This window comes from Eumetopias jubatus, unplaced genomic scaffold (assembly GCF_037043125.1).
Source record: "Eumetopias jubatus isolate StellerSeaLion01/CBP00866 unplaced genomic scaffold, mEumJub1_p1.0 scaffold_11, whole genome shotgun sequence".
In the NCBI taxonomy this organism is placed as follows: domain Eukaryota; kingdom Metazoa; phylum Chordata; class Mammalia; order Carnivora; family Otariidae; genus Eumetopias; species Eumetopias jubatus.
Genome location: NW_028274817.1, coordinates 60,685,259 through 60,708,430, shown reverse-complemented (window position 1 = coordinate 60,708,430; position 23,172 = coordinate 60,685,259).

The window sequence follows — 23,172 nt, the reverse complement described above, 5'->3', positions numbered from 1 at the left end:
CGCTGATTATCTCTTCTGCCTCATTTATCCTAGCCGTTAGTGCTCCCATTTTTAATTGCACCTCTTTAATAGCCTTTTTGATTTCGACTTGGTTAGATTTTAGTTTTTTATTTCTCCAGAAAGAATTTCTCTAATAACTTCCACGTTTTTTTCAAGCCCAGCTAGTATCTTTAAAGTCATGATCCTGAACTCTAGGTCCGACATCATACTAATGTCCGTATTGAGTAGGTCCCTGGCTGATAGTACTACCTCTTGTTTTTTTTGCTGAGGTGATTTTTTTTTGTCTTTTCATTTTGTCCAGAGGAGAATAGATAAATGAGAGAACAAAATGCTAACAGGTTAACAACGTCCCCAGCAAATATAGTCTATACAAATCAGAAAAGACCTGAAATCAGTGGAAAAGAAAGGCAAAGAAAGAAAAAAGAAAGAGGAAAAAAAAGAAAATATAAAAACAAAAACAGAACAGTACAAAAAATAGAATATGATGAAATATGATCAGGCTAGTGCATAGATCAGTGCCACACACTAGATTTTGGGCGTATTTTGGGCTGTTAGAAAAAAGTGCCTCCTAAAATTTTAAAGGAAGAAAGACTTATATATGTACAAAATAAGTTTTGATACAATGAAGGGATGGAAGATGACTGTAAAGATGAAAATTATAAAAGATTTTATAAAAGGCATTGATAAGATAAGAAGTTGTTTGAAGAAAGAAAGAAGAAGATAAAAAAAAAAAGAAAAAAGGGGAGAGAATGTGATCAGGCAGGAGACTAGAACAAAGCCACACACTAGTGATTTAGGGTATATTTTGATCTGTTAGAAGAATCTGTATCTCAAAATTTTAAAGAGAGAACAACTTATATATATATATGCCAAAAATAAGGGTAACTAGTATGAAGGGATAAAATATGACTCTAAAAATGAAAAATAAAAAATTTTTTTTAAAAAAAGGGATTGATAAGATGTTGGTTGAAAAAGGGAAAAAGAAAATTTTAAAAAAATCATTTAAAAAAATTAACTTTGAAAAACTAATGAATCATGTTAAAAAAAAGCCATGAATTCTATGTGCAGTATTCCCCTAGCGCTGGAGTTCTCCCATTCTCCTTGATCAGTAAACTTGGTCTTGGCTTGCTGGCTATTCGTGCTGATCTTCTGGGGGTGCGGCCTGTTGCTGTGGTTCCCAAATGTCTTTGCCGGAGGCAGAATTGCCCCGCCCTTGTCGGTCTGGGCTAAGCAAGCTGCTTGGGTTTGCTTTCAGGAGCTTTTGTTCCCTGCAAGCTCTCAGTACAGCTTTGGAGGACCAGGGTGAAAATGGTGGCCTCCCAATCTCCACCCGGAGGAGCTGAGAACTCGGGGCCCGCTCCTCAGTGCGCCCCAAAGAAAAGCAGTCACTCCCGTCTCCCTGGTCTCCGGCCGCACTCCGTGCTCACTCAGCTTGTGACCGAGCGTTTCTATCTCTGGCACCCGACCCTGTGTGGAGTCTCCAAACCCAGCAGATCCCTGTGGTGCACTCCTGCGCTGCTCCTCCTGGGGGGAGGAAGGGGAGTCTCCCCAGCTCTGCCACTTTTTGGGTCCCTGCTGGAGGAGCAGGGGCCCGACTGGACCGCGGATCACAGTTTATGGCCACCCTGAGCTGAGAGCTCAGGCCTTGGCTCCGTCTCTGCAGCTGGCTTCCCCGCTCCAACACCTGGGAGCTCTGCTGCACTCAGGCACCCCCGGTCTTTCTGTGACCCCGAGGGTCCTGAGACCACACTGTCCTGCGAGGGTTCCACTCTCGCTTAGCCACTGGAACGACGTCCCTCAGCGGAGCCAACTTCTAAAAGTTCCGATTTTGTGCTCCGCGGTTCTATCACTTGCCAGAAGTGGCCGACGGAGGCCCCCGCCCCCGCCGTCTATCCTCCCGAATATCGCCTCAGATTCACTTCTCCGCACATCCTACCTTCCAGAAAGTGGTCGCTTTTCTGTTCAGAGAGCTGTTGCTATTCTTTTCTTCCATCTCCTGTTGAGTTCGTAGGTGTTCAGAATGGTTTGATCCCTATTCACCTGAATTCCTGAGACCAGATGAAATCCAGGTCTCCTATTCCTCCGCCATCTTGCTCCGCCCCCCTATTTTATTTATTTCTGCTCTGACATTTATTATTTCCTTCCTTCTACTGATGTGAGTTTTGTTTGTTGCTCTTTTTCTATCTCCTTCAGGTGTAATGTTAGGTTGTTTATTTGAGATTTTTTCTTGCTTTTTGAAGTAGGGCTGTGTTGCTATAAACTTCCCTCTTAGAACACCTTCTGCTGAATCGCAAATATTTTGGAACATTGTGTTTCATTTTCATTTGTCTCCATGTATTTTTTTTATTTCCTCTTTGATTTCCTGGTTGATCCATTCAATGTTTAGTAGCATGTTATTAGACTTTTATGTATTTGTACTCTTTCTAACTTTTTTCTTGTGTTAGATTTTTGGTTTCATAGCATTACAGTCAGTAAAGATGCTTGTATGACTTTAGACTTTTTGAATGTGTTGTGGCTTGTTTTCTGGCCTAATATGTGATCTACTGGAGAATGTTCCATGTGCACTTGAAAAGAATGTGCATTCTGCTGTTTTGGGATGGAAAGTTTTGAATATATCTATTAGATCTCTATAGTTCAATGTGTCATTCAAAGCCATTCTTTCCCTGATTTTCTTTTTGGATGATCTGTCCATTGATGTAGCTGGAGTGTTAAAATTTCCTAGTATTATTGTATTACTATTGATTACTTCTTTTACATTTGTTATTAGCTGCTTTATGTATTTGGTTGGTCCTATGTTGGATGCATAAATATTTATAATTCTTGTATCTTCCTGCTGAATTAGTCACTTTATGATTTTATAGTGTCCTTCTTTGTCTTTTGTTACACTCCTTGTTTTAAGGTCTACTTTGTTATAAATATTGTTACCCTGGCTTTCTTTTCACATCCATTTGCAGGATAAATGCTTCTTCATTCCTTCACTTTCGATCTGCATGTATCTGTATGTCGGAAATGAGTCTCTTGTAGGTAGTGTATTGATGGGTCTTGCTTTTTTTATCCATTCCATCACCTTATGTCTTTTAGAGTGTTTTGTCCATTTACATTCAAAGTAATTATTGATAAATAGGTATTTATTGACAATCAGTTACCTGTTCTATTGTTATTATGGTAATTCTTCTCTGTTCCTTTTTCTCTTGCTTTTTCTTCTCATGATAAATTGTCTTTCTTTAGTGATATACTTAGATTTCTTTGTCTTTATTTTTTTCCATATTTATTATCAGTTTTTGATTTGAGATTATTGTTGTGTTTGTATATAATATCTTCTGCAGATAGCAGTCAATATTAAGTTTATAGTCACTTAAGTTTGAACGCATTCCTTACTCCCCCCACCAAATTTTAGGTATATGGTGTCATAATTACATCCTTGTAATTTGTGAGTACTTTTATTTTTTAAGATACATTTATTTTTACTGACTTTTTCTTTCCTACTTTTCTTACTCCTAATTAAAGTCTTTCAATTTCACTCAGAGTCCTCTCTAACATTTCTTATTGGTCTGGTTTAGTGGATATGAATTCCTTTAACTTTTACTTTTCTGGGAAACTCTTTATTTCTTTTATTCTAAAAAATAGCCTTTCTGGATAGAGTATCCTTGACTGAAGATACTTTCCTTTCTTTTTTATTTTTTCTTTAAATTCTTATTTAAATTCTAGATAGTTAACTAATATGTAATATTGATTTCAGGAGAAGAATTTAGTGATTCATCACTTACACAGAACACCCAGTGCTCAAAATAACCAGTGCCCTCCTTAATACCCATCACCCACTTAGGCCATCCCCCACCAACCTCCTCTCCATCAACCCTCAGTTTGTTCTCTATAGTTAAGAGTCTTTAATGGTTTGCTCCCCTCTCTGTTTTTCCCTTCCCCTATGTTCCTCTGTTTTGTTTCTTAAATTCCACATATGAGTGAAATCATATGGTATTCATCTTTCTCTAACTGACATTTCATTTAACATAATACATTTTATTTCTTTCCACATCATTGCAAATGGCAAGATTTCATTGATTTTTATAGCTGAGCAATATTCCATTATATATGTATACACACATACACACACACACACACACCACTTCTTTATCCATTCATCAGTCAGTGTACACTTGGGCTCTTTCCATAATTTGGCTGTTGTTGATAATGCTGCTATAAACATTGGGTTGCATGCGCCCCTTTGAATCAGTATTTTTGTATCTTTGGGTAAATACCTAGTAGTGCAATTGCTGTGTCTTGGTAGTTCTATTTTTAACTTTTTGAGGAACTGCCATACTGTTTTCCAGAGTGGCTGCACGAGTTTACATCTCCACCAACAAAGTAAGAAGATTCCCCTTTCACCAAATCCTCAACAATATCTGTTATTTCCTGTATTGTTAATTGTAATCATTCTGACAGGTGTGAGGTGGTATCTCATGCTTTTTGGTGCAATTGTAAATGAAATCAATTCCTTGATTTCTCTTTCTGCCCTTACTTTTGGTTTGTATTTACCTGTTGATGAGTGATGCTGAGCATCTTTCCATGTCTATTGGACATGTGGATGTCTTCTTTGGAAAAATGTCTATTCATGTTTTCTGCCCATTTCTTCACTGGATTATTTGCTTTTTGGTTGTTGAGCTTGATAAATTCTTTATATATTTTGGGTACTAACCCTTTATCAGATATATCATTTGCAAATGACATATCTCTCCCATTCCATAGGTTGTCTTTTATTTTTTTTTATTGTTTCCTTCACTCTGCAGAAGCTTTTGATCTTGATGAAGGCCCAATAGTTTATTTTTGCTTTTGTTTCCCTTCCCTTAGGAGACATATCTAGTAAGAAGTTGCTATCGCTGATGTTAAAGAAGTTACTGTCTGTGTTCTCCTCTAGGATTTTGATGGTTTCCTATCTCACATTTAGGTCTTTCATCAATTTTGAGTTCCTTTTTGTGTTTGGTATAAGAAAGTTGTCCAGTTTCATTCCTCTGCATGTTTCTGTCCAGTTTTCCCAACCACCATTTGTGGAAAAGACTGTCTTTTTTTCCATTATATATTCATTCCTGCTTTGTCAAAGATTAATTGACCATCTAGTTTTGGGTCCATTTCTGAGTTTCCTATTCTGTGCCATTGATCTATGTGTCTCTTTTTGTGCCAGTACCATACTGTTTTGATCATTATAGCTGTGTAATATAGCTTGAAATCAGAAATTATGATACGTCCAGATTTATTTTTATCAAGATTGCTTTGGCTATTCAGGGTCTTTTGTGGTTCCATACAAATTTTAGATTTGTTCTAATTTTGTGAAAAATGCTGGTTGTTTTTTGATAAGGATTGCCGCAAATGTATACATTCCTTTGGGTAGTAGAGACATTTTAACAATATTCATTCTAATCCATGAGCATGGTATGTTTTTTTTTCCCCATTTCTTTGTGTCCTCTTCAATTTCTTTCATAAGTGTTCTATAATTTTCAGAATATAGATCTTTTACCTCTTTGGTTAGGTGTATTCTTAGGTATCTTACAGTTTTTGGTGCAGTTGTAAATGAAATCAATTCTTTGATTTCTCTTTCTGCCCATTAATTACTGGTATATAGAAATTCAACAGATTTCTTTAGATTGATTTTATATCCTGCAAATTTACTGAATTCGTCTATCAGTTCCAGAATTATTTTTTTGGTGGCATCTTTCGTGTTTTCTACATGGAATGTCATGTCTTTTGCAAATAGTGAAAGTTTGACTTCTTCCTTGCTGATTTGGATAATTTTACTTCTTTTTGTTGTCTGATTGCTGAGGCTAGGACTTCCAGTACTATTAAATAACAATGGTGAGAATGGATATCCCTGTCTTGTTGCTGAATATAGAGGAAAAACTCTCAGTTTTTCCCTATTGAAGATGATATTAGCTGTAGGTCTTTTGAATATGGCCTTTATTATGTTAAGGTACATTCTTTCTATCCCTACTTTATTGAGGGCTTTTATCAAGAATGGATGCTGTACATTGTCAGATGCTTTTTCTGCATCTACTGAGAGGATCATATAGTTCTTATCCTTTCTTTCATTAATGTGGTGTATCGCATTGGTTGATTTGCATATATTGAACTACCACTGTAGTCCAGGAATAAGTCCCACTTGATCATGGTGAATAATTCTTTTAATGTACTGTTAGGTTCAATTTGCTAGTATAGTGTTGAGAATTTTTTGCATCCATATTCATCAGGGAGATTGGCCTGCAATTCTCCTTTTCTAGTGTGGTCTTTGTCTGGTTTTGGAATCAAGATAATGTTGTTGTTGTTGTAGAAGACTTTGGAAGTTTTCCTTTGATTTCCGGTTTTTGGAAATTTTACAAAATATAGTTTTTAACTCTTCTTTACATGTCTGGTAGAATTCCCCTGAGAAGCCATCTGGCCCTGAACTGTTTGGTGGACATTTTTGAAAAATGATTCAATTTCTTTGCTGGTTATGCATTTGTTCAAATTTTCTACTTCATCCTATTTCAGTTTGGGTAGTTTCTATGTTTCTAGGAAATTATCCATTTCTTGCAGATTGCCCAATTCTTTGACATGTAATTTTTTATAATATTCTCTTTATAATTATATGTATTTCTGTGGTATTGGTTATGATCTCTCCACTTTCATTCATGATTTTATTTATTTGGGTCATTTCTTATTTCTTTTGATAAGTCTGGCTAAGAGTTTATCAATTTTCTTAATTCTTTCAAAGAATCAGCTCTGTTTTGTTGGTCTATTCTACTCTTCTTTGGTTTGTTTGTTTCTATATTCTTTATTAGTGCTCTAATCTTTATTATTTCCCTTTTTCTGCTGGATTTAGTCTTTTTAAAAAATATTTTATTATTTATCTGAGAGAGAGTGAGAATGCTTCTGTGAGGGAGAGAGTCCAAGGAAGGGGAGAAGCAGAGGGAGAGGGAGAAGCAGGCTCCCCACTGATCAGGGACCCCGATGTGGGGCTCCATCGCAGGACCCTGGGATCATGACCTAAGCCAAAGGCAGATGCTTAACTGACTGAGCCACCTAGGCGCCCTGAATTTAGGCTATATTTGCTATTCTTTTTCTAACTCTATTAGGTATAAAGTTAGGTTGTGTCTTTGAGCTTTTCTTGCTTCTTGATGTAGGCCTATATTACTATGTACTTCCATCTTATGACCATCTTTGCTGCATCTTAAAGATTCTGGACTGTCGTGTTTTCATTTTCATTTGCTTCTATGTATTTTTTTTTTAATTTCTTCTTTAATTTTCTGGTTATACCCAACCAGTCTTTAGTAGGATGTTCTTTAACCTCCATGTATTTGTGTTCTTTCCAAACTTTTTCTTGTGGTTGATTTCAAGTTTCATAGCGTTGTGGTCCACAAATATGCATGGTATAATCTTAATCATTTTGTACTGCTTGGGGCTGATTTTTGACCCAGTATGTGATCTATTCTGGAGAATGTTCCCATAAATACTTGAAAATAATGTGTATTCTGCTGCTTTAGGATGAAAAGTTCTGAATATATCTGCTATGTCCTTCTGGTCCAGTATGTCATACAGAATCATTGTTTCCTTGTTGATTTTCTGTTTAGATGATCTATCCATTGCTGTAAGTGGGTTGTTAAAGTCCCCTACTATTATTGTATTATTATCAGTGAGTTTCTTTATGTTTCCTATTAATTGATTTATATATTTGGGTGCTCCCAAGTTTGGGGCATAAATATTTACAATTGTTAGATTTTCTTCTTGGATAGACCCATTTATTATGATTAAGTGCCCATTATCACTTGTTACAGTCTTTGCTTTAAAATCGAACTGATCTGATAAAATGGCTATCTCAGCTTTCTTCTGACATCCATTAACATAATAGATGTTTCTCCATCCCCTCACTTTTAATTTGGAGTTGTATTTAGGTCTAATATGTATCTCTTGTAGGTAACATATAGGTGGGTCTTGGTTTTTTTTGTTTGTTTGTTTGTTTGTTTTATCCATTATGATATCCTATGTCTTTTAGTTTGAGCACTTAGTCTATTTACATTCAGAATAATTACAGATAGATATGAATTTAGTGCCATTGTATTTACCTGTATAGTTGTTTCTGTAGATTTTTGCTATTCATTTCTAGTCTTTGTTGCTGTTGGTTTTTCTTTCCCAAAGAGTCCTCTTTAACAGTTTTTTGCAGGACTGGTTTAGTGGTCACTAACTCCTTTAGTTTTTGTTTGTCTGGGAAACTCTTTATCTCTCCTTTTTTTCTGAATGACAGTCTTGCTGGATAAAGTATTCTTGGCTGCATATTTTTCCATTCAGCATGTTGAACATATCATACCACTCTCTTCCAGCCTGCCAAATTTCTGTGGAGAGATCTGCTGTTACTTGATTTGTTTTCCCTTATAGATTAGCAATTTATTTTCCCTTGTTGCTTTCAAGAATCTTTCATTATCTCTATATTTTCCAAATTTTAATATGATATCTCCTGGTGTTGGCCAGATTTTGTTGATTTTGATAAGAGTTCATTGTGCCTCCTGGATTTGTATATCTGCTTTATTATCAAGATTAAGTAATTTTTCAGCTATAATTTGCTCAAATAAACCTTTTGCCGCTTTTCCATCTCTTCTTCTTCTGGGACTCCTAGGATACAAACGTTAATATGCTTTATGGATTCACTGAGTTCCCTATGTCTACGTATGTGATCCAATATTTTTCTTTCTCTCCTCTTTCAACTTTATCGTGTTCCATAATTTTATGTTCTATATCCCTTATTCATGCCTCTGTTTCTTCCATCCTTATTGTCATTACTTGCAGTCAGTTTTGCATCTCAGTTATAACATGTTTTATTTTTTTATTTTTATTTTTTTGTTTCAGCCTGACTAGTTTTTACATCTTTTATCTCTGTGATAAGGGTCTCTCTGGTTTCTTCTATGCTTTTGTGAAGCCCAACTAGTATCATCATGATTGTTGTTTTAAAATCTCTTTCAGGAATATTACTTATATCTATTTTCATTAGCTCCCACTCATGACCTCTTCTTGTTCTTTCTTTTGTGGTGAATTCCTCCATCTTGGTATTTTGTCTAGATCTGTCTTTTGTTTGTTTAGAAAGCCTGTGCCTGGACCTATTTCCACTGGAGCTGAAGCTTTGTAGCACTCTATGATGAGTAGACCTTGTGCATGTGGGAAGTTTGTGCTGGCCTTCTGGAGGGAGGGGCCTGCTTCTGCTCTGGGTCTCAATCACACTTTCCCTATTGAAAAAGCCACCTGCAGAGCTTACAGGTCAGGGCTTGGTGGAAATGGATCAATCCTCCACTGTGTGTGCTCTGCCGCTTGCTGAAGTTCATCTGTGCTGATGGGAGGGGTGAAAAATGATGTCATCCCTCTATCTTTCAGAGAAAGGTGAGTTCACCCCTGCCACTATCAGGGAAGGCCTTAGGGAAGAGTGACCAATATCCCCTCTGTGACCTGGACTTCCATCAGATCCTTGCCTTCATCTGTCTGTATCTGAGCCATCTGTATTGTTTTATCTCAGGCACATGGCTGGATTTCAAAACTCCAAATTTTAGGTAATTAACATGGCATGATGCACACTGATCCTCTGGGGGAGGGTCTCGCCAGGCTGTGGATGGTACCAGTCTGTCCCAGAAAACCAGACACAAAACTGCACAGTGGCTTTATTTTTTTTTTTTTTGTAAAGTGTAGCAAAAAACTGGCATCCAGGTTAGCTGCCCTCAGCAAGTGTCTCTGCTTATATGCTAATAAATTGGGCAGCTCAGTGGCACCCACTGACTCTTTTGTCTCCTGAGAGGCAGTGCCACCTCTCCCAAATGCACTCTTAGAAGGGGAACTGTCTCTCTCAATGTGGCCCAGGGGATCCACAGAGCACTCTGTCTGCTCCTGGGCCTCTGCTCTCCTTCTTTACAGGAAAACTGCTATGCCCACCAGGCTCAACCCAGGAGATGACACAGACTTCTACAACTTCAGACTTTCAGCTCTGCTGCTTGTAAAATGTTTGGCTAATCAGCCACTCTCTTTGTCCCAGTGAATAGTTCTTCAGAAGTGTTTTTCTTGTGTAATCCCCTGAGTGTTGCTTTATCTCTCTCTTTCTCTATCTCTTTTGTTTCTCCATGATCAGGGCTCCCTCCCTTATGCAGCACCTGTGATTCTTTTCTCCAACAAGTCACATCACTGTACTGCTTTCCTTCCACAATGTGGCCTCTTTTCTCCCTCTACTTGTGCAGTTTGTTGTCTCAATCCTCAGATCAATTTCCTGGTTGTTCAGAATGATTTGACAGCTATCTAGCTGTGTCCATAGGATAAGGCAAGCATAAGGTCCTCCTAGTACTCTGCTATCTTAACTCTGAATTTTTTTTTTCCTTTTACCTTTTTGAATATATCCTGCTACTCCCTTCTGGTCTATATTGTTTCTGCTGAAAAATCCTACCAATAGCCTTATGGTGTTTCCCTGGCATGTAACTTTTTTTCTTTTCTTTTGCTGCTTTTATAATTCTGTCTTTATCACTACATTTTCCCATCTTAATTGCTATGTGTCTTAGTTTGGACCTCCTTGGGTTGATTTTCTTGGGGACACTGTGCATCCTGGATCTGGATTTCTGTTTTCTTCCACAGGTTTGGATGTTTTTAGCTATTATTTCTTCAAAAAAATCTCTGCCCCCTTTTCTCTCCCTTCTCCTTCTGGAATCTGTATGATGTGAATGTTATTATACTTGATAGTGTCACTGTGTTCCTTAAGTTTTCATTTATTTTGTATTATTTTTCTCTCACCTGATCAGCTTGATTGTTTTCCATTACTGTTTCTTCCAAGTCACCTATCCATTCTTTTGCTTCCTCTACTCTATTTATTCCATCTAGTGTAATTTTAATTTCATTTATTAAGTTCTTCATCTCTGATTGGTTCTTTTATATGTTTTCTATATCTTTGTTAAGGGTCTCACTGACGTCCTCCTCTGTTTTCTCAGGGCCAGTGATTATCTTTATCATCATTACTTTAAATTCTCTATCAGGCACATTGCTTATCTCCATTTCACTTAGGTCTATTGCTGTGATTTTGTCTTTTTCTTTTTTGGGGGGATGTGTTCCTTTGTATCCACTTTTGTTTAACTCACTGTCTGTTCCTCTGTGTTAAGAAAGTCAGCTATGTCTCCTGTTCTTGCACGTAGTGGTCTTCTGAGGAAGAGGACCTGTAGTGCCCAACAGTGCAGTGTTCCCTCTTCACCAGAATCTGATGCTTCACGTGCCTCTTAATGTGTGTTGCATGTTCCCTACTGTTGTAGCTGATCCAATTTCTTTTTTCTTCAGTCCAGTGGTCTGCAATGGCTCTCTTTGCCTATCGTGTGCAGTGTTTCATCCCTGTGATATTAGTGGGTAAATCTGGGACTGACTTGAGCTTAAGTTGAGACAGACCAGGAGTTTTCCCAAGATGTAGTAGCACAAAACTCCGGGGCACTTTCCCTGTTTCATCCTCTAAGAAGCTTTCACTGATGGACAGGGCCTGCAATACCAGCTGCCTTCCCCCAGACCACAGTCTTACTGGTTCTTGTGTAGTTATCTTTCCATCTCCCCAGGAAGGAGTCATTTCGGAGTGGTGCTGGCCACTATTTAGCTGCTTATACACTGCCAGACTTGTGGTGCTGCTTTCAATGGTCTCCAGCCAAGAGTATATTGGAGGAAGTAGGTCTGCAGTAGTGCACAGGGGTGGGAGGCATGGTGTGAGTGAGGTTTGTGCTTGATCTCTTGGGGGAACCTGCAGAAGAGGCCTGGCTGTAAGGGTTGGATCCACAGAAGCATGGGCTGGATACACAGAATTAGCAACTTAGGTAGAGAGTGTTGGTACTGTGCTGGCTCCCACAAGTGGCTATGAACTTATGCTTGGAGATAGGGGAAAGAAATGGCGCCCACCAGCTCCTTTGCTGCTGGAGAAGTCTCACAAGGATACGTGTCCCTCCAGCATGTGCTCTGAGATTAATAAACATTTCTCCCTCCCATATACCTCAGGTGTTTTACAAACTGCTGCTTCTATACTGTATCTCCACGGGGCTGTTTGTTGTGCTGTCTCTTTAAGGGTGGGGACTCAGTTTCCTCTCACCTTCTAGGCTTCCCCAGAGCTAAGCCAGCTGATTTTTAAAGTTTCAGGTTTTAAGTCCTGCTGGTTGTAACAACTTGTGAAATTGGCTTCAAATCCAAATGTTATGGGGATTCATCTTCCCTGTGTGGGCTTCCCTGTGTGAAAGTCTGTTGCTCTCCCCTCTCCATGCCCACAGTGTCCCTCCCTTCCAACTGAGAGTCTTCTGTCCATTTAACTCCTGACTGTGTCTCTGCTCTTCCTACCCTCTTTGATGTAGCTTCTTCTCTACATTTAGCTGTGGAGAAATTTTTCTGCAGTCTTCAGGTCATTTTCTGGGTTATTTACACCAACATGAGTGCTATGTAGTTGTATCCAGGAATGAAATGAGCATAGGGTCCTCCTACTCTGCAATCTTCCCTGGAACAGCATTCTTACTTTAAAATATTTTATGCTGCAACAATCATCATCACCAATTAGATATATGAAAATTGTAAACAAGAGAAGATAAGAAATCTTGAAGAATATCTCTCAGCTGTCCAGCATTAAGGAAATAAAGACAGGGGCACCTGGGTGGCTCAGTTGTTAAGCGTCTGCCTCCGGCTCAGCTCATGATCCCAGGGTCCTGGGATCGAGCCCCGCATGGGACTCCCTGCTCCTTAGGAAGCCTGCTTCTCCCTCTCCCACTCCCCCTGCTTGTGTTCCCTCTCTCACTGTGTGTCTCTCTGTCAAATAAATAAAATCTTAGAAAAAACTTAAAACAAAGGAAATAAAGACAATCAACCCCAGAGTTCTTCTTAAATAAATAAATAAATAAATACACCAGGTATAAACTTCCCTGACTTAATTTCCTGTAAACTTCATACTTATCTGTCGTGAACATTTCTTTTTTCTTTCCCCAATGGAAGAAGCATCTTCTCCTTTCTAAAGCAGACTTCTGCATTTTGATCTCTACCTTCTGCACACTTGTACATATATTTTTTTCTTCTATGTCTTTAGCTTGATCTTCTCTTCAACCTACTTCTTCTCAAATCTACTCAAGTTCACTTATTCTCAAATATTTCCCTTTAAACATATCTCTACCTCAAGCTATTACTGTTAATCCCTTCTTCATAACTACTACAGTTTCTATGAGAGAAGACTATATATACTTTTCTCTCTTGTTTACAACTTCCCTCAACACATTCTATATACCGGTGGCCCCACCATACCACAGAAACTGTTCTACAAATTTACCAGCTCTGTTTTCCTTTTTAAGTAAACTTTCTGTCCTTTTTTTAGTTTCCCTATATGTCAATAATTTCAAACAATAAAAGCTATGTAAAACACCAATATTACAAAGAATATTCATATGCCCTTTAACTACATTCATCAGTTGTAAAAATTTTACTCTTTATTTCATTACCATTAATTATTTCAAGCTGTATTTCTTTAGGGAAAAATGTTTTATTACAAACACACACCACAATGAGCAACTTAATTAAACTAGAAGTAGATATAATAGTTCATCCTTTGTATTACAGTTTTGTCAGTTGTCCCAATAAATATCTTTATATATTTTTTTCTCCTACAGCTAAAGATCAAGTCTACTTTTCATGACATTTTAGCCTTCTTTAATCTAGGATATTTCCATTGCTTTTCATTAACTAATATATTTTTAGATTAAGCTAATAAACTAATATATTTGTAGATTAATAGAATGTTTCTCATTTGGGTTTTGTGTGACATTTTGATTGGATTCCAGTTATGCATTCTCATTCAGAATATTTTATAGGGGTTATTCTGTCCTTCTCAGTATATAACAACTAGAAGTCCACAATGTCTATCTGTCCCTTCCTAATGTTAATTTTGATGATGTAGTCAAGGTGTTATCTAATTTCTCCACTCTATAATTACTATGATTTTTTTTCCCTTGCAACTAATATCAACTTTTGGGAACACATTTAAGATCATGCAAATATTCTGCTACTTCTCAAAAATTTCCTCTAGATTTAGCATCTAATAAGTATTCTTTTCTCATCTGAAATTTATAATGATGGTTACAAAAAGATGTTTTTGCAACTGCAGATCTCCTTGTACATATATCAGTCAACACATGCATTTTATCACAAAAGTTTTCTCTGCCCCTATCATTTATTAAACTATTTATTTTTCTATTTATTATTAGGATAGACTCATGACTTAATATGTTTTCAGTGTTTTATAATTCATCACTATATTTAATTATTTTGCAGTTTATATTTTTCCAAACTTGGCCAACTGGACCTCCTTTCAAGCTGGCTTTGGTGTGTGTGTGTGGGGGGACGGGGTTGCCCTATCATTTTTTCAGTACTTTCTTACTTTATGTCATATTAAGACATCTTTTTTTTCATATTAAGACATCTTTTACCCACCATTACACTTTAATCAGCCATTCCTCCAAGGGTCTCTAGTTCTTTATAGGGAAGAATTATAGTAGAGACCAATATCTGGGTGCTCTGGGTGTGCTCATTGCCCCTGGGATATCTTTGTTTCTTGGCTCATTCAATAGTACTATATTCTTTTTAGTCATTCTCCTTGATCACTATCACATGTGAAAAGAAACATATTCTTTTCTTGACCTTTATGTCATGATTTTTTCCTGGTACTTTTTCTTTTTGTACCTGTTCTTGGTTTCCTTTTCAAACTCCTTTTTTTTTTTAGTGGCATGCCAGCATGCCTCAATTTCTGATTACTAAAAGTGTGTCCCAAAGTTTCTATTCTTGGTTATCTTCTTGCTATATTTGTTGATTTCAGTCATAGTCATGTATCAAAATGTCATTAATACATTAATCAATATCAACTGATTTATGACCATCTAATAGCTCTTTCTGGAACAATAGATTCATATTACCAAACAGCAAATTGAACACCTCTATTTCAATTTTCTACAGGTATCTCAACCTCATCATGTTATAAAACACTATTATCTATCAATCTCCACTGCCCTTCCCTTTAAAGAAAAAAACCTCAAACCTTTCTTCACTTAGATTGCCCATATATTTTTTCAATTATCCAATCAACTGAAAAAAACAAGAGTAATCTTTAATTTCTTTCTCTTCCTCATTTTCACAATTCGAGTAGTTATTAAATTCTACAGATTGTCTACTTCCTAAATAATTGCATAATCCTACCCATCCTCCTCATTTCTAATGTAAATTGTCTTTCCTCTCTTCTTAATGATCTATTTCAATGGTCTCCTAATTAGTCACTCTGATTCTTACCTTTCTCTTTCACTCTGTACATTGCAGCCAGAATGATCTTCTAAGACATTAATTTGCCAAGGATACTTTTCTGTATACAAACTTCTATGACTATGACATTAGAATGGTATGATTTTTTTCAGTCTTATCTTTTGTAATTATCTCTTATACTTCCTGTGTTCTACATCAGACTTGTATTTTTTAATTCAGGAAATGCATACATATATTTACATAGAGTCAAGTGCCCAGATTTTAACCATACATGTTGATGAGTTTCTATAAACCTATACATCTATGTTACCATCACCCAAATTTCTAAACTGTAAGCTGCACTGGTAATCACTGTCCTGATTTTTATTATCAAACATTAGTTTTGCCTGTTCTTGAAATTCATATAAATGGATTTATCCATATTGTGGTATGTACCACTAGACTATTCTTTGTTTTTAATTTCTGAGTAAAATTCCATTGTATTAATATAAAATGGTTTGTCCATTCTTTTATTTTAAAGTTGCAATGAAAATTCTTAAGCAAATGTTTCTGTGGACACCTATATTTATTTTATATGCATGTACCTAGAAGCAAAAATTTTAAGTTATAAAGTAAGGATACATTTAACTTTAAAATAAACTGCCAAACTATTTTCAAAACAGCCTGTGCATATTTACACTCACAACAGGGAATTATGAGTGATCTCTGAGTTCCAAATACTCATCAAAATTAGCTTCTGTCAGAGTTCTTAATTTATATCATTCTAGTGAATGTATGATGGCATTCAATTGTTATTTTAATTTACATTGTTGTATTCATTAATAAAGTTCAACACCTTATAATGCACTCCTTGGTTATACATAATTCCAATTTATGAAGTGTTTGCTCAACTCATACATATTTTTACTGGATGGTTTGCAATTGTACTATTGATTTTTAAGTTTTTTTAAAGATTTTATTTATTTATTTGACAGAGAGAGAGAGCACAAGCACAGGGAGTGGCAGGCAGAGGGAAAGAGGGAGAAGCAGGTTTCCCGCTAAGCAAGGAGCCTAATGTGGGGCTTGATCCCAGGACCCCAGGATCACGACCTGACCTGAAGGCAGATGCTTAACCAACTGAGCCACCCAGGCACCCTTTATTATTGATTTTTATAAGCTATTTATATATATTTATATATTCTAGAAATGTCTTATTTCAGATATATACATCATAAATATTTTCTCCCAGTGTGTGGGTATTTTTTAAATAATTTCGTTTTTCTCCAGCTTTATTGAGGTATAATTGAGTAAATGAAATTGCAGATATTTAAAGTGTACATTGTGATGATTTGATAACATATATATTGTGAAATAATTACTTCAATCAAGTTAATTAACATATCCTTCACCTCACATCAGTTAAATACCTTTTCTTATGGTGAGAACACTTAGAGTCTAAACTCAGCAAATTTCAAGTATGCAATACTTTATTACTAACTATAGTCACCATGCTATATATTAGATCGATCCTCACAAATTATTATTTAATTATTTATTTGTCAGAGGAAGAGACAGAAAGCACAAGCAGGGGGTAGTGAAAAGCAGAGGGGGAAGCAGGCTCCCTGCTGTGCAGGGAGCCTGACGCAGGACTTGATCCCAGGACCCCAGGATCATGACCCGAGCAGAAGGCAGATGTTTAACTGACTGAGCCACCCAGGCATCCCAGATCCTCACAAATTATTTATTTAAAGTTATTCATTTATTATTAATTTACACTTTGACCTATATCTTCTCATTTTCCTTATCCTCCAACACTGGCAATCAGGATTTTATAGTCTATCTCTATGTTATTGGCAAATTTTTTTCCCCCCACATAAAAGTGATACCATACAGTGTTTGCCTTGTCTGGCTTATTTCACTTAGCCTAATGCCTTCCCAATTCAATCATGTTGTCACAAATGGTGAGAATTTCTTATTTATTATGGCAGAAAAATATTCTTTTGCACACATATATTTTTTTATTCATTTATCTATCAAGGGACACTTAGGTTGTTACTGTATCTTAGCTATTTGCAGATAATACTGCAATGAGCATAGGAAAGAAGATACTTCTTTAAGATACTAATTTTTTCCCTTCAGATATATATCCAGGAATGGATCATATAGTAGTTGAATTTTTTTATGGAAACTTCCTACTGTTTTTTATAACTGTACCAATTTACATTCCTACCAATTCCAGCACACTGTTACCCTCTTCTCCACATACTATCCAACATTTGTTATCTCTTGTCTTTTTGATAATAGCTAGCTATCTTTTTAAAAATTTTTTATTGTTATGTTAATCAGCATATATTACATCATTTCTCTTTGATGTAGTGTTCCATGATTCATTGTTTACGTATAACACCCAGTGCTCCATGCAGAACGTGCCCTCTTTAATACCCATCACCAGGCTAACCCATTCCCCCACACCTCTTCCCTCTAGAACCTTAAGTTTGTTTTTCAGAGTCCATAGTCTCTCATGGTTCGTCTCCCCCTCCGATTTCCCCCCTTCATTCTTCCCCTCCTGCTATCTTCTTCTTCTTCTTTTTCTTCTTCTTTTTTTTAGCATATAATGTATTATTTGCTTCAGAGGTACAGGTCTGTGATTCAACAGTCTTACACAATTCACAGCGCTCACCATAGCACATATGCTCCCCAATGTTTATCACCCAGCCACGCTATCGCTCCCACCCCCCACCACTCCAGCAACCCTCAGTTTTTTCCTGAGATTAAGAATTCTTCAAACCAGTGAGGTCATATGATACATGTCTTTCTCTGATTGACTTATTTTGCTCAGCATAATACCCTCCAGTTCCATCCACATCATTGCAAATGGCAAGATTTCACACCTTTTGATGGCTGCATAATATTCCATTGTATATATATACCACATCTTCTTTATCCATTCATCTGTCGATTGACATATTGGCTCTTTCCACAGTTTGGCTATTGTGGATATTGCTGTTATAAACATTGGGGTGCACATACCCCTTCGGATCCCTACATTTGTATCTTTGGAGTAAATAACCAGTAGTGCAATGTACTCTCTATCCCTACACTCTGAAGAGTTTTGATAAAGAAAGGATGCTGTACTTTGTCAAATGCTTTTTCTGCATCTATTGAGAGGATCATATGGTTCTTGTTCTTTCTTTTATCAATGTATTGTATCACATTGATTGATTTGCAGATGTTGAACCAACCTTGCAGCCCAGGAATAAATCCTACTTGATAATGGTGAATAATCCTTTTAATGTACTGTTGGGTCCTACTGGCTAGTATTTTGGTGAGAATTTTTGTATCCATATTCATCAAGGATACTGGTCTGTAATTCTCCTTTTTGATGGGGTCTTTGTCTGTTTTTTTATTTATATATTTTTAATTTTTTAAAAGATTTTATTGATTTATTTGAGACAGAGAGAATGAGAGAGAGAGAGAGAGAGTCCATGAGAGGGGGGAGGGTCAGAGGGAGAAGCAGACTCCCTGCTGAGCAGGGAGCCCGATGCGGGGCTCGATCCCGGGACTCCAGGATCATGACCTGAGCCGAAGGCAGTTGCTTAACCAACTGAGCCACCCAGGCGCCCGGGGTCTTTGTCTCGTTTGGGGATCAGGTAATGGTGGCCTCTTAGAACGAGTTTGGAAGTTTTCCTTCCATTTCTATTTTTTGAAACGGTTTCAGAAGAATAGATATTAATTCTTCTTGAAATGTTTGGTAGAATTCCCCTGGGAAGACATCTGGCGCTGGGCTTTTTTATTTTGGAAGATTTTTGATGACTGCTTCAATTTCCTTAGTGGTAATAGGTCTGTTCAGGTTTTCTATTTCTTCCTGGTTCAGTTTTGGTAGTTGATACCTCTCGAGGAATGCATTCATTTCTTCTAGATTATCTAATGTGCTGACATATAGTTGCTCATAATATGTTCTTATAATTGTTTGTATTTCTTTGGTGTTGGTTGTGATCTCTCCTTTTTCATTCATGATTTTATTTATTTGGGTCCTTTCTCTTTTATTTTTATAAGTCTGGCCAGGGGTTTATCAGTCTTGTTAATTCTTTCAAAGAACCAGCTCCTAGTCTCGTTGATCTGTCCTACTGTTCTTTGGTTTCTATTTCATTGACTTCTGCTCTGATCTTTATTATTTCTCTTCTCCTGCTGGATTTAGGCTTTATTTGCTGTTCTTTCTCCAGCTCCTTAGGTGTAGGTTTAGATTGTGTGTTTGAGACCTTTCTTGTTTCTTGAGAAAGTCTTGTATTGCTATATACTTTCCTCTCAGGACTGCCTTTGCTGCATCCCAAAATTTTGAACAGATGTGTTTTCATTTTCATTTGTTTCCATGAATTTATTAAATTCTTATTTAATTCCTGGTTGATCCATTCATTCTTTAGTAGGATGCTCTTCAGTCTCTATGTATTTGAGTTCTTTCTGATTTTCTTCTTGTGATTGAGTTCTAGTTTCAAAGCATTGTGGTCTGAAAATATGCAGGGAATGATTCCAATCTTTTGGTACTGGTTGAGACCTGATTTATGACCTAGGATGTGATCTACTGTGAAGAATGTTCCATGGGCACTAGAGAAGAATGTGTATTCCGTTGCTTTGGGATGGAATGTTTTGAATATATCTGTGAAGTCCATTTGGTCCAGTGTGTCATTTAAAGTCTTTATTTCCTTGCTGATCTTTTGCTTAGATGATCTGTCCATTTCAGTGAGGAGGGTGTTAAATTCCCCCACTATTATTGTATTGTTGTCAATGTGTTTCTTTGCTTTTGTTATTAATTGCCTTATATAATTGGCTGCTCCCATGTTAGGGGCATAGATACTTACAATTGTTAGATCTTCTTGTTGGATAGACCTTTTAAGTAGGATATAGTGTCCTTCCTCATCTGTTATTACAGTTTGGTTTGAAATCTAATTTGTCTGATATAAGGTTTGCCACCCCAGCTTTCTTTTGGTGTCCATTAGCATGGTAAATGGTTTTCTACCCCCTCACTTTCAATGTGGGGGTGTCTTTGGGTCTAGAATGAGTCTCTTTCAGACAGCATATTGATGGGTCTTGTTTTTCTTTTTATCCAATCTGATAGCCTGTGTCTTTTGATTATGATGTTTAGCTTATTTACATTCAGGGTAACTATTGAAAGATATGAATTTAGTGCCATTGTATTGCCTGTAAGGCGACTGTTACTGTATATTTTCCGTGTTCTTTACTGGTCTATGTTACTTTTAGGCTCTCTCTTTGCTTAAAGGACCCCTTTCAACATTTCTTGTAGGGCTGGTTTCATGTTTGCAAATTCCTTTAGGTTTTGTTTGTCCTGGAATCTTTTTATCTCTCTTTTTATTTTCAATGATAGCCGAGCTGGATATAGTATTCTTGGCTGCATATTATTCTCATATAGTGCTCTGAATATATCATACCAGTCTTTTCTGGCCTGCCAGGTCTCTGTGGATAGGTCTGTTGCCAATCTAATATTTCTACCTTTGTAGGTTACAAATCTCTTGTCCCGAGCTGCTTTCAGGATTTTCTCTTTGTCTCTGAGACTCGTAAGTTTTACAATTAGATGTCGGGGTGTGGACCTATTTTTATTGATTTTGAGAGGGTTCTCTGTTCCTCCTGGATTTTGATACCTGTTTCCTTTCCCAGATTAAGGAAGTTCTCTGTTATAATTTGCTCCAATATACCTTCTGCCTCTCTCTTTCTTCTTCTTCTGGGATCCCAATTATTCTAATATTGTTTCGTCTTATGATATCACTTATCTCTTGAATTCTGCCCTCGTGATCCAGTAGTTGTTTATCTCTCTTTTTCTCAGCTTCTTTATTTTCCATCATTTGGTCTTCTTTATCACTAATTCTCTCTTCTACCTCATTTATCCTAGCAGTTAGACGCTCCATTTTTGTTTGCACCTCATTAATAGCTTTTTTGATTTCTACTTGGTTAGATTTTAGTTCTTGTACTTCTCCAGAAAATGTTTCTCTAATATCTTCCATGCTTTTTTCAAGCCCATCTAGTATCTTTAAAATCATCATTCTGAACTCTAGTTTCGACATCTTACTAATGTCCCTATTGATTAGGTCCCTGGCAGTTGGTACAGCCTCTTGTTCTTTTTTTGAGGTGATTTTTCATCTTGTCGTTTTGTCCAGATGAGAATAGATGAATGAGAGAACAAAATATTAACAGGGTAACAACAACCCCAGAAAAATATTCACTAAAGAAATCAGAAGAGACCTGAAACTGGGGAAAAAGAAAGGAAAATTTAAAAAAGAGAAAAAGAAAGGAAAAGGAAAAGTTAAAAACAAACAAACAAACCAAAAAACAGAATATGATCAAATATGATCAGGCTGGTGCATAGATCAATGACACACACTAGATTCTGGGCATGTTTTGGTTTGTTAGAAGAAAGTGCCTCCCATAATTTTAAAGAAATAAAAACTTATATATGTAAAAAATAATGGTAAATACGATGAAGGGATGGAATATGAGTGTAAGGATGAAAATTATAAAAGATTTTATAAAAGGAATTAATAAGATAAGAATTTGGTTGAAAAAAGAAAAAGAAGTATTTTTTTTTAAAAAAGGGAGAGAATGTGATCAGGCAGGAGAATAGAACAAAGCCATACACTAGAGATTTCGGGTATATTTTGATCTGTTAGAAGAAACTGTATCCCGGGTGCCTGGGTGGCTCAGTCATTAAGCGTCTGCCTTCAGCTCAGGCCATGATCCCAGGGTCCTGGGATTGAGTCCCACATCGGGCTCCCTGCTCGGCGGGAAGCCTGCTTCTCCCTCACCCACTCCCCCTGCTTGTGTTCCTGCTCTCGCTATCTCTCTCTCTGTCAAATAAATAAATAAAATCTTAAAAAAAAGAAGAAACTGTATCCCAAAATTTTAAAGAGAGTACTATATATATATATATATATATATATATATATATATATATATATATATACACCAAAAATAAGGTTAAGTACTATAAAGGGATAGAATATGACTCTATAAATGAAAAATAATAAAAGGTTTTTTTTAAAAAGAGATTGATAAGATGTTGTTTGAAAAAAGGAAAAAGAAAAATTCAAAAAAAGAAGTTAAAAAAATTAACCTTGAAAGACTAAAGAACATGGGAAAAAAGCCATGAATTCTATGTGCAGTATTCCCCTAGCTCTGGAGTTCTGCTCTTCTCATTGATCGGTGAACTTGTTCTTGGCTGGCTGTTCTTGCTGATCTTCTGGGTGAGGGGCCTGTTGTGATTCTCAGATGTCTTTGCGGGAGGCGGATTTGCCCCACACTTGCCAGGTCTGGGCTAAGTAATCCGCTCTGGTTTACTCTCGGGAGGTTTTGTTCCCTGCAAGCTTTCCCTACAGCTTTGGAGGATGAGTGAAAATGGCAGCCTCCCAATCTCCAGCCTGGAGGAGCCAAGAACTCGGGGCCCCACCCCTTAGTGAACCCCCAGAGAAAAGCAATCACTCCCATCTCCCTGGTCTCCAGCCACACTTCGTGCTCACCTGACCTGTGACCGAGCATTTTTATTTCTGGCTCGACCCTGTGTGGATTCTCCAATCCCAGCAGATCCTTGCAGTGTGCTCCCCTGCTGCTCCAGGGGGTGGAGTGGGGTGAGAGGAAGGGGAGTCTCCCCGGGTCTGCCGCTTTTTGGGTCCCTGCTGGAAGAGCAGTGGCCCAAGTGTGCTGCAGATCATGGTTTATGGCAATCCTGAGCTGAGAGCCCACTCCTTGGCTCTGTCTCTGCAGCCGGCTTCCCTGCTTCGATACCTGGGAACTCTGCCACACTCAGGCACCCCCAGTCTTTCTCTGACCCCAAGGGTCCTGAGACCACACTGTCCCAGCGAGTGTTCCAGCCCCTGCTTAGCCACTGGAGCAACGTCCCTC